Source organism: Mustela erminea, chromosome 8 (assembly GCF_009829155.1).
Source record: "Mustela erminea isolate mMusErm1 chromosome 8, mMusErm1.Pri, whole genome shotgun sequence".
In the NCBI taxonomy this organism is placed as follows: Eukaryota; Metazoa; Chordata; class Mammalia; order Carnivora; family Mustelidae; genus Mustela; species Mustela erminea.
In genome coordinates this window covers 4,433,258-4,447,339 of record NC_045621.1, presented here as the reverse complement: position 1 = coordinate 4,447,339, position 14,082 = coordinate 4,433,258, and positions in this window count along the sequence as shown.

The window sequence follows — 14,082 nt, the reverse complement described above, 5'->3', positions numbered from 1 at the left end:
CAGACCTTGTTCTTTTCAGCTCAGGTTCCTTATTCTAAAATAAAGTGTTGGTGGTAGGGGGCACTTCTCCCAATTTCAAGATGCTCTAGGTCTCACAAGGCGTCTGAGTTCTTGACAAACACAGCTCCAAAGCACAGGTCACCCACAGTTCCACATGTGGCTCCATTAAAAACCCCAGGCTGCTACCTCCCTGCCATGGTCACAGCGTCCCTCCGCCACACCATGGAAGTCTTGCTCCCATCCTGTCTAGTTCGTGTCTGTTGCGTCCGAGCCCCACACTTCCGCCTGCCCCCAGTGTGGAGCGTCTTCAGGAGCCGTCCGCTGCGTCTCCTGATGCTGACACAGCATCCTCTCTCGGAAAGACTCCTCTGCATTCACTCCGACAAAGTCAGCATGGGAACCGCGATTCAGCTGTTGAATTTAAATGACTTTGCCACCTTCTCTGCGGCTGACTCCAAGTCCCAACTGGATGACAGATAGATTTGATTCTTTTTCTAACCTTTGAAGAGCAGTCAGTCCGAGGACTCCTTGCTTATCTGAGTTCACTCACAGGGTAACTTGAAATGTCTAAGACACAACTGAGAAACAAAGACGGACCAAAAAAGTCCTCTGAGGAACATCTTCAAAGGTCTCCAAGAAGCTAAAAGGCATGTCACCAAACTCATTTCACTAAAATTAATGCACCGAAGTGCGGATAGCATCAAGATTTCTAAGCCCATCCACGCTGAATCTGTAGCCATCGCCCTTCCCAAGCAGCCAGTTAGACACGGAAGAACGTCTAGGAGAGGCAGCCGCGAGAGGTGACAGGAAAGCATCTGGCAGTAAACAGAGAAAAGGAAAATGTTATATTCTCTTACTAAATCTTTTAAGAAACCAAAAAGTGTATAATTCCTTTTGGAAAGATTCTCATTAAAATTTGCTAAAATAAAAAATGATCACAAGGCTTAAAGGTGTAAGTTTTAAATAAGAAAAATTCACCATGCAGTTGTCTGCATTTCTAAGTGATTTTGTTTTCAAGACGAAGCATTCCTACAGAAGTACAGCAAGGGAGCTGACACACTTGGGTTCTTCCCTGGACGTGTTCTTCTGTTCAGACTTAATTTTTCAGTGAATTTCCCCAGCTACCTCCCTTACCCTGTGCCCCAGCTCGTAGGTTCTTAAGAGCATAAGACCATGACTATGCTTATGATGTTGCTCACGCAGCATCAGCACTAAAGACATCAGCGGCCAAACCAGGCTGCCCTCAGGCTGACGGAGTGTGGGATTGTGTGGCCCTCCACAAAATGGTCCTTAGCTGTTTTGTTCTGGTCTGTCAAATCGAGCCTTAGTTTGCTGAATGGCTGGGATTCACCATTTAGAATGTGGCCTTCCTGCCTGGGGAGCCTCTCCTGTAACCCTCAGCAAGCTTCCCCCGGCCCCTTCTCTACCTGCTCATTCCAGCGGGGCTCGGGTTGACCCCACCTGAGTTTGAAGAGTCATGCGAGGCAGGCCAGGCAGTTTCTCATCACTCCTGACCTTCGTCTCCACCGTTAGGACTGTCATGTGAAGCAAAGTGTGTCAAAAACAATAATGTGTAACAGATTGCAAAAAAAAAAATATGAATATGCTTTTACCTCCCTCGGATTTGCCCTTTTACTGTCAGGCACTGGGGTGTGAAGAAGCACAGCTTGGGAGGAATTTGACCGACTCTGTAAAGGTCACGAAAGTTTCCAACAGAAAGTGATGACTCATGTTCCACACATCCTGATATTTCAGAGTGTTCAGGAAAAATGCAGTCGAGGCCAACACACCCTTTCTTTCCATCAGCATCTTGCCAACTCACTGTACTCGTGAATTCCACTATAAGGGAAGGTCAACAGCCGAGGTGAGGGAAATTGCTTCATGTGAACAAAAGTTCAGAAGCAGGGCAGGAGCGGGACGCCTCCCTGTGCTTCGTGTTTATGGACGAGACAGGTTTCATCCAAACACACAGAGCTTTCCCATACAAATATGTGGCTCAGTGTTTTGGCATCTTTCAAAGCAAAGTTTGAGAAGCTGCCTTTCCTCCCCAGTTCTGTACACACACATATGCACGCACACACAAACACCAGCTTTGAAATCGGCTGGTATTGTCTCAGAACTTGAAACCCAGCCAGCGTCTGACCTTAACTTTCCAGCACTTCAGGAAGCAGGAATTCTCACACCCGAAGGCCTCTCGTTAGAGGAGCCCCTGGACACGGCTCCCCAAGAGATACTTAATCGTACTCACTGCATATTTACCGTGTTCTCTTCCCATCGGAAACACACAGGGTCACACTCCAAAATCTCGATAGGACTTTCTCATTTAACGATCAAGCAATATGGCTCCATAACAAACATACGCGACTTGTGAGATCAACTTGCCATCGGCATGTGCGTGTAGGCGACGTTCCCTGCACAGCGCACTGTGGCGAGACAGGCAGCTCCAACTGTTCTCAGTGCGTGGACCCCGGTACTTGACACTCAGATTCCCAGGACAGAGTCGGACGGGCCGACTGTGGCTCAGCCCCCACCCCTTTGCCTGGAAAAGCAAAGGGTGTTTGATTGAGGGAAGCACCGTGTAGTGGGAGGTGGAAAATTGGAGGAACTCGGAGTGGACACCGAGTGGACAAAAGCCGCAGGTCAGCTCTCCGAGTGGGGAAAAGGCAAGACACCAAAGCTCAGTTAAAACCTTCGGAGGCTGTGCAGGCCGTATGGATGGTACTCAGCTGATTTGTTTTCCTTAATGCAAGATTATGTACTCCAAAAAAGAAAATAACTCAAAAAAAATAAATAAATAAAGGGATGTAAAACCAACTTTATTAAAGCCATGGAATGGCTTAGTTGGCTTAATTATTTTATCCTATTAAGAGATATAGGAAGAAAAACAGGGGGGCCTTTCAAGCCTTTATCCATCCTCTATCAACATGAAAATTGAACAGGAAAAGTAAAATCCGAATACCACAGAATGCTGGAATTGGAAGAAATCTCCATAGGTCTGACCCGACTCCTTACTCAGTGCGGGAATTCTCTCTACGAGCTCTCGGAACTTTCTCTCGTACAGATAGAGTCCATCACTGCACCGCTCCAGGAAGCAGAATGGTCTTCCTGTATAGAACAAAAATCTATTTACCCATGAATCCCACATATCACCTCGAGTTCTGCTGGCTGGAGCTGCATGGGAAAAGGAAAAATGATTTGCTTTTCGAGCATCGGAACCATGGCCACTCCCCCTGCCACCACCCGGCCAAACAAATAAATAAACAGTTGCTCCGTCCAGGATCAACCCCTCCAGGTGTTTCAACGGCTCCTCAGAGCGCTTGGCTGACGTCAGCATTCTCCGAGCCCTCTTCTGTGTAGTTACTGGTTAGGTACCCATGAATGGAATGATTTTTTTTTTCTCCCACCTTGTTGCAAAAAATATTTCTGGTGGCTGGGTTCCAGTGTCACTACCCCTTTAAAAAATATGATGCCCGAAATGAAACACAATACTCCAGAGTCAGAAAGCAAATGCACTCCGTTCAGCACACTTCCCAGATAGGCTACCATATGTCACTGAGTGTTTCAGGATCTGCTGTCATTGAGGAGGAGGAAGTACAAGACTGCAGGGGAGTGAAGACAGAGTCCTGGGTTGTGTTCCAGGATCATTCAGTGTGAAATATACCCTATATAAGGAAAACAACAGATGTAATGTGCTGCTTGTCATACGAAACTCCTCCAACGTGGGAATATCTTATCACAGTCGCAATCTAATGTTGCCTCACACCCCCTAGGGGAAATTCCCCTGGGATGTGTTAGAAAAGGAAACTGCCTTGAAAGAAATTTTTTCAGCATATTAGAGCTGACAGAAATCAGTTCTGATGTCAGGACTCGGGATGTAAAAGGAGCTAACCAGGAATACAGCCCAGGTGCTCTCCAGGAGCCATCACAGCCTGTACCAAAAACCGCCTCCTGGATGTTCCTGGCGCGGAGGACTTTGACAATCTCTAATACGGGGGTAAGAAGGGGAAAGGAGGCTTTGGAAGGTAGGAGGTTGTAACTGAAGGCAGATTTTGTTAATGGGTTATCAAAAGCACATTTCACAAGTTCAACACATTCCCCATGCCTGCTAGAACAAACAACATATAGGGGCTTCCGCTGATTTGCAGTCAATTGTAAACTGTCTCTGTGCGATTTTACAAGTGTTTAAGCTAATTTGGAGATTTAAAAATCCAGTCCCAGGAGCATCTTTGTGCATTTATGAAGCATCTGAGAAATCACTCATTCTGGAGCCAGAGGATACCTTACATTTTTCCAACTGTCAAGCCGTTTTTGCTCTATTCCCTAAGATACACACACACATACACACACACACACACAATCCATGCTGATCCATGCCCTGTGTGTATTAATGGTCTTTTTAAAATCCATCTATAATTTTTGACTTTCCAAATCTCCCAATCACCTCAGCCATGGCAGGTCTCTGTGCTTTATCTGAAGCCTACTCCTAAACTTGCTTTTACCACTGAAAGGAGTAAAATAGTAGTTACAAGTTTTGGAAATGTAACCAGAGAATCGTGTTTTATTTAGGTGTTTTGAACTCAGAGGTATCAAAAGAAAAAGAAATAAAGAGCTCTGCACAGTGGCTCTGGCCAGGCTGATGACGTGCTGCTTACCCAGACCTGAGTCGGGGTCGTAGTCCCTCACAGCCAATGGCAGGAGCCTGCTCAGGACGAAAGGTGTGTCGCCCTGGCTTTCCGGAAAAGCGTGGAAAGGTATCTTGCCCACGTATTTCAAAAGGAGTCTGCCAAAGCCCGTTCTGTTGAAAAGTCAGCCTCTGACATAACCGTCACTTCACTGGGAGGCGCAACATTTCCTACCCAGCACGAACCGCCGCATCCCGAAGGCAAAATGCAGACGTGGCTGTAGGATGGAAGCAAGTTTAGAAACCCACCCGCATTTTCATAGAAATATGTTACGTGGAAAATAAGCTCCAGAGGACGGGGATTTTTTTTTTTTTTTTTTTTAGTCTGTCTTGTTGCGTGATTTATTCCAAGCACCTGGGACTGTGTGTGGCCCATATTTGCTGAATAAATGATGTGACTGACAATGACTATTCTAAGTCCAAGTCTGAAAAGATACTGTTCCTGGACGCTGTACTCTGCTTATAAATATTAAGAAGTTAATTGTCTCCTGTTGCCAAATATCAGCGTTTGGACTAAGGCGGGGATAGTCATCAGACGAGCAGGCCTTGGTCGAAAATAATATCTGGACCCATGTGGACATTTCTTAAAACTTGTCTTCTTGTTTTACCGACCAAGAATCCATTCTCCACGTCTTTCTGTGGTATACAAAAGGAGTTTACAAAGAAAAGACCAGCAGTCTTCATGATCAGGGGTTCTCTTATGTCTGTAGGAATTTAGCATCTTGGGGCACCTGGACGGCTCAGTCAGTTGAGCGTCTGACTCTTGGTTTCAGCTCAGGTCATGATCTCAAGGTCCGGGGATCGAGCCCCGCGTCAGGATCCGAGCTCAGCAGGGAGTCTGCTCAACCTTCTCTCTCTTCTTCGGCCTCGCCCCCACGACCCCTGCTCACTCGCCCATTCTCTCTCTCAAGTAAATAAATAAATCTTAAAAAAGGAAAAGAATTTAATATCTGAATAACTCTTATATCGCAAGGTATTATAAGGTTTTGAGACAAAGACCAGGGCAGATAAATGGAGCCCTGACCTCAGTGAGAACCCTCTGGTAAACAGACGGCGCCCAAGAGGAGAGAGTTGGGTGCGGAACAAGGATCCGGGATGCTGGGGACCGAGTGTGACTGAAGCGGAAGGTGCAGCTGCTGGACAGCAGCGAGCACGCGGCCTGCAGGCAGGGGTGGACGGGGAGGCGCCGGCCCCCTATCCCCTGCCTTGAAGGGTGGAGAAGGGGGCAGGCAGGGTCCTTGGCACGTGTGCTCGGCGATCACTACAGCTGTTCTTCTTTCCTACATGCTCGCGGCTGCTCAACAAATAGCGGGTCCGGCGGATGGACCGGACGTTTTCAGGAAGATCCTACAAACACAAGTCAGCGTGGGTTTGCTCCTCAAAGCACAAGTCAGCGTGGGTTTGCTCCTCACATGACATTAGCGACATTGTTTCTAATACATATATTCACAACGATAATACTAAACTCCATAAGATAGCCATAACCTCCTTATAAATCAGTGACATATTTCCTCTAGGAACCTTCGAAACCATATTTGCTATTTGCACCTACATAAGAACTGCAGGTTACGTAACACTCATGCTTACTGCAGCCGGGACCAGAGCCCGAAAATCCATGCCGTCCACGTCCTGCACACTTGCTGATTCTGTTAAATTCCTGCGTAGTCTCTTTAACGGTTTCACAAAAATTCTATAATTATGCCAATTTGAAATGAGAGACATGACAAAAATATTTACTGTAGGATTTTGTTATCGTATTTTTTTTTCCAGTCAGGCACAGAGGACAAAGATTTAGAGCCAGGAGTCAAATGTGGCCTGTCCTTCAAAAGCACTGATTTCAGGGACCAGCATCTTTGGACTTAATAACCGTCATTCTTCGACTGCCCAGCCCTGAGGGGACAGCCAGATGTGTGTGCAGGGGGAGACATCAGGTACCTTGGAATCAACATTACCTGTATTTTAAGTGTAAAAACAAGTAAAATAAAATAAAGGTAAAAGCGGCTCTGAGGCCCAGAATTCTATCAGACTCAGGATAACATGGAAAGAGTCTCACACATGTGAGGCCATTACAAGGAATGACAAGAGCCAAGTCCTGTCATCTAGCACATGTTTCCCAGGAGCAGGTCACAGCCCTCGGGACTGACTTCTCAGACCTTTCCCAGGAAAATCTCATGTCCCGAACAAAATATGCACATATGGGAGCTTGGGAGTCACTTGCAAATGAGATTACATAGAAACATCTTTGTTTCTCCGTCATTATTTCAACCCACACAACAATGGAAACTTAGCCTCCCATAAACATTTTAAAAATCTGGATTTAATAAATATAGCTTTCTACTTCCTGAACTTTTACCCCATTAGATGTATAGAAAATTGAAAATAAAGCTTCAGTTCAACCAAAGTCATATCTGCCTTTTAGACTTCCTTTGTTCTGGAACAGCCATAGCGGAGATACTGGGGACGAAGCTTAGGATTGTGCCAACATCCTCCATAGGGATATGGACGCCTGGGAAGGAGCCGCGTAGAAGGCCGTCTCTCCGGAGCCGTGGGAACCGCGGAGGCCGGGAGTCAGGAGAAATTTCTCTAGCCCCGCGCCCCAGCTAACGGGCCGTGTGATGTAGGCAAGTCCCGTACCAAGTTCTGTCTGTTTCCTCATCTGTGAAACGAGGGGCCCGAGCGCGGATGGCGGCGGGGACAATGATAGTCAAGGGACAGGAGTAATAGCGCTTATGAGCTACAGTTTAATTCAATCCTCTGGACACCCTTACGATTTAAATATAACAATGATTATCTACACTTACATGTGAGGAAAGCGAGGCTCAGAGAAAGGTTTGATCATTTGCTTAGCGGCATGGAAAGCAGAAGTGAATTTGCTACGGAATCAACGAGGTTTAAGCTTCAGAGCCCCTTAATCGCACAGGCCCCCTGCAGGACTCCATACCTCATTCTGTATTTTGTCTTAGAGAGGGCTTCCAAAATTGTATGGGTAAGTGTCAGACTCCACAAAAACTGGCTTTGCCCCTGAGACAGACAAGGAGATAGAGTCCGAATTCGAAGGCCAGCAAGCCAGAGCCGAAACCTGACCTCTCCTCCCTCCGCTGAGCTGACTCCTTTGTTCCTTGCACGTTCCCAGGCTGCCTGTGATGGACCGAATCCTGTCCCTCTGCCCGCAACCTCACCCCCGAACATCCGAACGTTGAGGCCTTAACCACTGGTCATGAGACTGATGGTATTTGGCGGTGGGGCCGCTAGGGAGGTAATTGGATTAAATAAGGTCATAGCGGCGGGGCTGTCACTCCTTGGATTGGTGTCCTCCCAAGAAGAGGAAGAGCAGCCGTTCCTGGCCCTCTGTCCCCAAGTGCACCCTCTGAGGAAGGGCCACGTGAAGACAGAGCAAGAAGGTGGCAGTCTGTAAATCAAGAAGGAAGCTCTCACCGGAAAGAGTTTGCTGGCACCTTGATCACGGGCTTCTAGCTTCCAGAACGGTGAGAAAATAATCGTCGGTTGCTTAAGCCACCCAGTCTGGTGTTTTGTTCCAGCAGCCCACGCAGCCTGATATCCTGTCCTCTGCCTGCTTGTCCTCGCGCTCTACGTTCTTGTAACCGGACCGCCTGCATTTCTGCGAGATGGTCATTTCACAACACATTATCTTGGAGACACCCAGGGCAACATTTTTCGGAGAGTGATTTTAAATCATTTCTCTTAGGAATGAAAATACTTTTTTCTTCTCTGATTTTGGGGAAGCAGCGCAGTATTAAACGTTGGATAACATACAACGAAGTTCAAGTTCTAATCTCAGTTATTTGCTGATGACACCCATGGCTTCAGGGTCCAGGCCATTCCAGCATCATTAGGTTTGATGAGGTCATCTACATAGGATTGCTGGGCGGAATAATTCATCAAGAGTATACTACAGAAAACAACCGATCTTGGAACAACGAATGATGTACTGTATGGTGACTAACATAACACAATAAAAAAAAAAAAAGATTATGCTACAGAAACTTTGCTAATATAATACCGTACAGTAAATGCCATTTGATTTCCCCTTACATTGTGTAATGGTCCCAAGCCAGTCAGTGAGGAAAGTGAATTAAACGGAAAATCAAATCACATGATTGCCTTGAATTCAACACAGGACACTAAACATATAGCCAATAGTTTACTTTCCCTTCTCACTGACTTACTTGTTTAGATGGCGTTTGTTTATTCATTCACTCAAAAGTACTTGTTAAATACCTACTAAGTGGGGCTCCTGGGAGGCTCCGTCGGTTGCGAGTCTGACTTCTGGCTTGGGCTCATGTTTTAATCTCAGGGTTGTGAGATCCAGACCCGTGCTAGGCTCCGTGCTGGGCGTGGAGCCTGCTTAAGATTCTCTCTCTCCCTCTCCCGTGTCCCTCCCTCTACTTGCACGGGCATGCTCTCTATCTCTCAAAAAAACCCACAAAAACAACCTACTGAGCGTCAGATGCTCTTCTAAGCCTTGAGACTACAAAGTGTGGCAGGCAGAATTATAAACTGGCTGCCAGGATTCCTATCCCTGGTGTGCCTGCCCAGGATAATCCATTCCCTCTCTCGCTGCCCCTCTACCCCACTCATGCTTTTTCCCTCTCTCTCTCAAATAAATAAAATCTTAAAAATATATATGCTTGGGTAGAATGGGTGCTATCAGACATTAATCAGAATCAAAGTTCTCATTATATTAGCCTTTTAACTTTGGCTCTTCTTCAACCTTTGCCAGGCAGAAATTTGCCTTATAGAACACAGTACTTAGCACATGATGGAAATCAAAAGATAGTTTGTGAGTGAATTCAACTTTATTTAAAGTTTCATGTTTGTTTGAGTCTTTGGGGAGATAATGTTGTTCCCTTATAGTAGAAAGATAAAGAGCTATTAAATTGTTTTATCTGAGACCTCTGATGATTAAGTCAGAATCTGAATTAATATATTCAAGAGAGTATATTAAATGAATAAATGCACAATGGGGACACATTAGTAATTCTGGCTAGCTGGCTTGTATTTATGTATGTTCTGTGTAATAGGGATGGGCTGTCATTAAATCCGTGAAATGTTGAATACTATTATACAATTTTATTTAAGTAATTGTTATTATTAATATCATCACAATTTTTTAATGAAGAAATTGAGGCCTCGAAAGATTGGGAACTTTTCTCAATATTCTACAACTAGTAGGTGAGAGGCTGGGACTTGAATCCAGATGACCGACCCCCAAACCCAGCGTGTAAATCACCAGCTGCACGATTACCGCAACAATGACAAACGTACCAAGCATTGACCACAGGCCAGGCCGAGCACATTCCATATGTGAACTCATCTAATCATCATAGCAACCTGTGGAGTAGATATTCTCAGTGTTTCTCATTTAAGAGCTGAATCTCAGAGGGCTGAGAAATTTGTCCAAGGTCACCTAACCTCTCTGGGGCTCAGTCCCCTCCGCCTAAAGTGGGACATCAACCGTACCTCCTTCTGATGGTAAAGGCAGAGGCTGGGTGGGATCCCAGCCAGTCTGGGGTCACAGTCACACTCAGAAGCACCAGCCCCGCCGAGGAGCCAACGCGAACATACGGTGACAAGATCGACCCGGCAGCCGTACGTAGCCAAACTCACTGTGGCTGGACATCCTAGCTTACTCTTCCTCGCCCGTTTCTTTAACTAGTGTGAGTTGCCTTTTTTCCTCTCCTCTGGACTCTCTTCCATTCTTTGGTCTGTGTTTGAGGGCCAGAGTCAGGAAGCCCCTGCTTGAATGTGAGCAGCTACATGCCGCTGAGGTGGCCAGCATCCGCTGAAACAGGCGTGAATCTATAGTCTGCAGCATGACCTATGGTGAGACGTATTTTGTAACGTGGGGCTAAGAAGACCAGGAAACTTTTTGTGTCATGAGAAAAAGACCAACGTGACCTCTAAATCCGAGAGAAAGAGACACTACTTCTCGATCTCAGCACGGTGGCAAGAGAATCCTAAGGGCGAGGATATAACTAAGAAGAACGTTCTTATTTAATCAATTGCATTATAGCCTTTTGTGAGCAACAAACACGCAGCAGGAGAGATGTGGTCTGAGTGGAATCTAGAAAAAAAGATCCAAAAAGGAAACACCAATGTTGACGCAGCCCCGTCCTGGACGACAGGCCCTGAGTCTGCCGCAGTGTTTTTCAGATCGTGGGCCATAAAATTGAATTGTTGAATATCAACTGACATTTTAATCAAGATAGAATAGACCAGAGTGTATTGCATGAGGTAAAGTTAATTATTGTTTTTTGAAACTTCTATTTCTATTGTAAATATTTATATATACATATTTATGTATGTGCCAGTTGCACGTAATAATGTGTTTCTCTCTGTGCATCTTGATCAAAAGTTTAAAATACCACAGGTATACAGATCTTATTTCGGTTTTCCAAACCAGTCATTCTCAGACTTTGGGATTTCATGGACCATAAATCACCCCCCAAAAGAGGAAAAATAGGGAACTGTCAAAAGGTTGCCAATATTTTCATTTTGCCAAATTAAATATATACACACACACACAGACACACACACACACATATATATAAAGATAGCATTGTAATTCCCTAAAATCAATTTTTTAAATTTTCACTTTAGTTTATTTTTTAGAGAGGGATGGGGAGGAGGGGCAGAGGGAGAGGGAGAGAGAGAACCTTAAGCAGGCTCCACGCCCAACGCAGAGCCCAACCCAGGGCTTGACCTCACAGCCCTGAGATCATGACCTGAGCCAAAATCAATAGATGCTTAACTAATTGAGAAACCCAGATGCCCCTAAAATCAAGATTTTTGACCTTAAAAACAACGAGGGCATAATCACAGAAGAAAGTACCTTCTTTTAAGTTAAATATATTTGGGTTTTGGTAAATCAATTACGCTTCCTCTTTTTTCTCCAGTTTACTACTGATCTCTGCAAACACCTCATGATCCGTGCTTGGAGGACAGGCAGAAAAATGCTCACAATGTGAAAAGGCAGTACAGCCCTTACTCTCAGCTCCATAAAGTATTTCCTCGGGATTCCGATCTTCCTTTGCTATGTGTCGGCCGCCCTGAGCTACCATGTCGTGGAGTTTCATCCCTGAAGAGGTGGGAACTCCACGGCGGTGGGCCGGGCTCAAGGAGATGACCGCGGTCTGCTCTGCCCAGCTCGCTCTGGTCATCAAGACACGCGGCTAGTGAATCACCGTCTGGCGCGTTCGGACGCCACGAGTCCGCCCCCCCAACTCATCAGCTAAGAGTGCGTGGATGCGGTTCCCGGACGTAGGACGCGGAGCCCTGGACAGTTTGGAGCACAGGACCCTGCGGGCAGAGGGCAGGTTCAGGTCGCGACAGGTCCTACCACCCCATACCGCGGGGACGGTCCCCGCTGCCCGGGGGCCGCGCCCCCGTGTGTGCCAGGGTTGGACGCTCTGAGACAAAGCCGCCCCGTTGCTTTGCTCCCGCGGACCGTCATCCACCCCCACGCGGCGTCCCGACGCTTTCAAACGTTGCATCTCAGCTTCTCCTTGGTCCTTAGCCCTCGTCTGGGCGCGACCTCCTGCTTCCTGACCAACCGCCAGGCGCGAGCAGACGCGGGCAGGCCTCCCCGCACTACCTTGTTTTCCTTCCCGCTTCCCAGTGTCTGTCAGTGTTTTCGTGCCCAAGAAGAGCTTCCAGAAGCTCGTCAGTCACGCCCTTCGCTACGCCATGGCATGCGACAGCCTGAAGCAGCCAGCTGGCCTCCCTCTGTGGTGTCTCTTTTAGCAACAACGTTTTAGAGATAACAGTTTCAGATCTGATTGTAATAAAATGGCAGTTTCTAGTAAACAGAAGTCAAAGTGGGACAACATTTGCTCAGACCCTCCTAATTCGTAAAGTTTCAAAAACCAAAAAATTATACTGGACTCGGGTTGACCTCTGAACTTGCTTACATAAAGGGTTGGGGAGAGGTCATCAAAGAAACGAGCAGCATGAACAAAATTTAAAGAACTTCACTGGTCATTTTGTTTTTAAACATGTTAACGCATAAATTATATGCAGAGTCCTGATGGATCAGAACTTGCGGTTCATTGAAAAGAAGAACCTAATAGCACTTCAACTTAGAAATACTTTTCTGGCAATTAGTTCAACTGACCACATGTACTTGACAATAATATAATGGCATTTCTTTTTTTTTTAATCCTATAATTTAGAGTATACTTTTCTCTAATTTAGATTGGGTTTCCTTCCATGTAAACTAAATTAGTTCAATCTTACGTCGGGGAGATTTACACCGGTTTCCCTACTGGCTTCATTACCTCTCTCTGCCCTGATTCTTTTAAAGGTCAATCCCTGAGCTGGAAAAACTCCATCTTCCCACGTTTTCCTGTCTTACACCCTGCGGAGGAGTGCGATTAGCAGTGAGCGACGGACTTGCCTAATTGCCACAGTAGATCGCGGTTCAGAGTTGCTGCCGCACTGAACCCTAAGCACTAGTTACAGGGTCTGAAATGCAGACCAAATACACCGTCCACTGTCCTCAGCCACAGGAGAACATCAGCTTTCATAACACTTGAAAACCCGAAAGCCCACTGTGCCTCCTCTGTGGGCCTAAAGCTTTGCGATCCCTTTTTCTATTAGGATGCCTGACCCTGTCTTCTTCCCCGCGGAGCGCTTCCCCACAAGGAGGGCTCTGGGGGACCTCATCTTTGTCCTCCTCCCAAGTCCGCCCTCATGACTCACGGGAAGGTCTTAAATGTAGGAAACCATTAGTAAATGGTACTGAATGGAGCTAGACCCTCCCGTCAAACCCTACGTGTTCCACACGAGGAAGCCCTGTCCCTCAAGGTTGAGGGTCATTGTCCTTTACTGACTGTTGGAGCCCAAAATCAAGATCAGGTCTTTTGACTCAGACCACCCAAAGGCTAGGACGGGTCAAGTGACGTTGGCTGTGAGCAGAGGTGGGATCCAGTGACCAGAGGATTCTGGGTGGTTGGTTTGTTTCTGATTTCTAGTCATACTTCATTTTCCTCCTTTCTTTGTTGTTGCTGCTTTCTTTGGCCGGGTTTTCTTAAATGAAAGCAGCAGGAGGAGAGGAGGGCCTGTGGTCTCTTGGGCTGTGAGGAACACCCGTGGCCCTGCCCTGCCTCCGCTCAAAATGCACTGCGCGCCGTCCTGAAGTTATACACCAGGCAGGCAAGGCAGCTGGGAGGGCTGGGAGAGGCCGGAGGTCGGGACCCATGACCCAGGCAGCCCGCCCTCCTGGGCAGGGAGGGAGCTTCTCGGATCCCACATGCACCTCACCCTGAGGGCCAAGGCCTGGGGGTGGCAGAACCAGGACCTGGGCTCCAAGCCACAGAGTGAGACCCCAGGCCGGACAGAGGCCCCTTCCCACCCCAGGAGGAGGGACAACCACGTTCGCC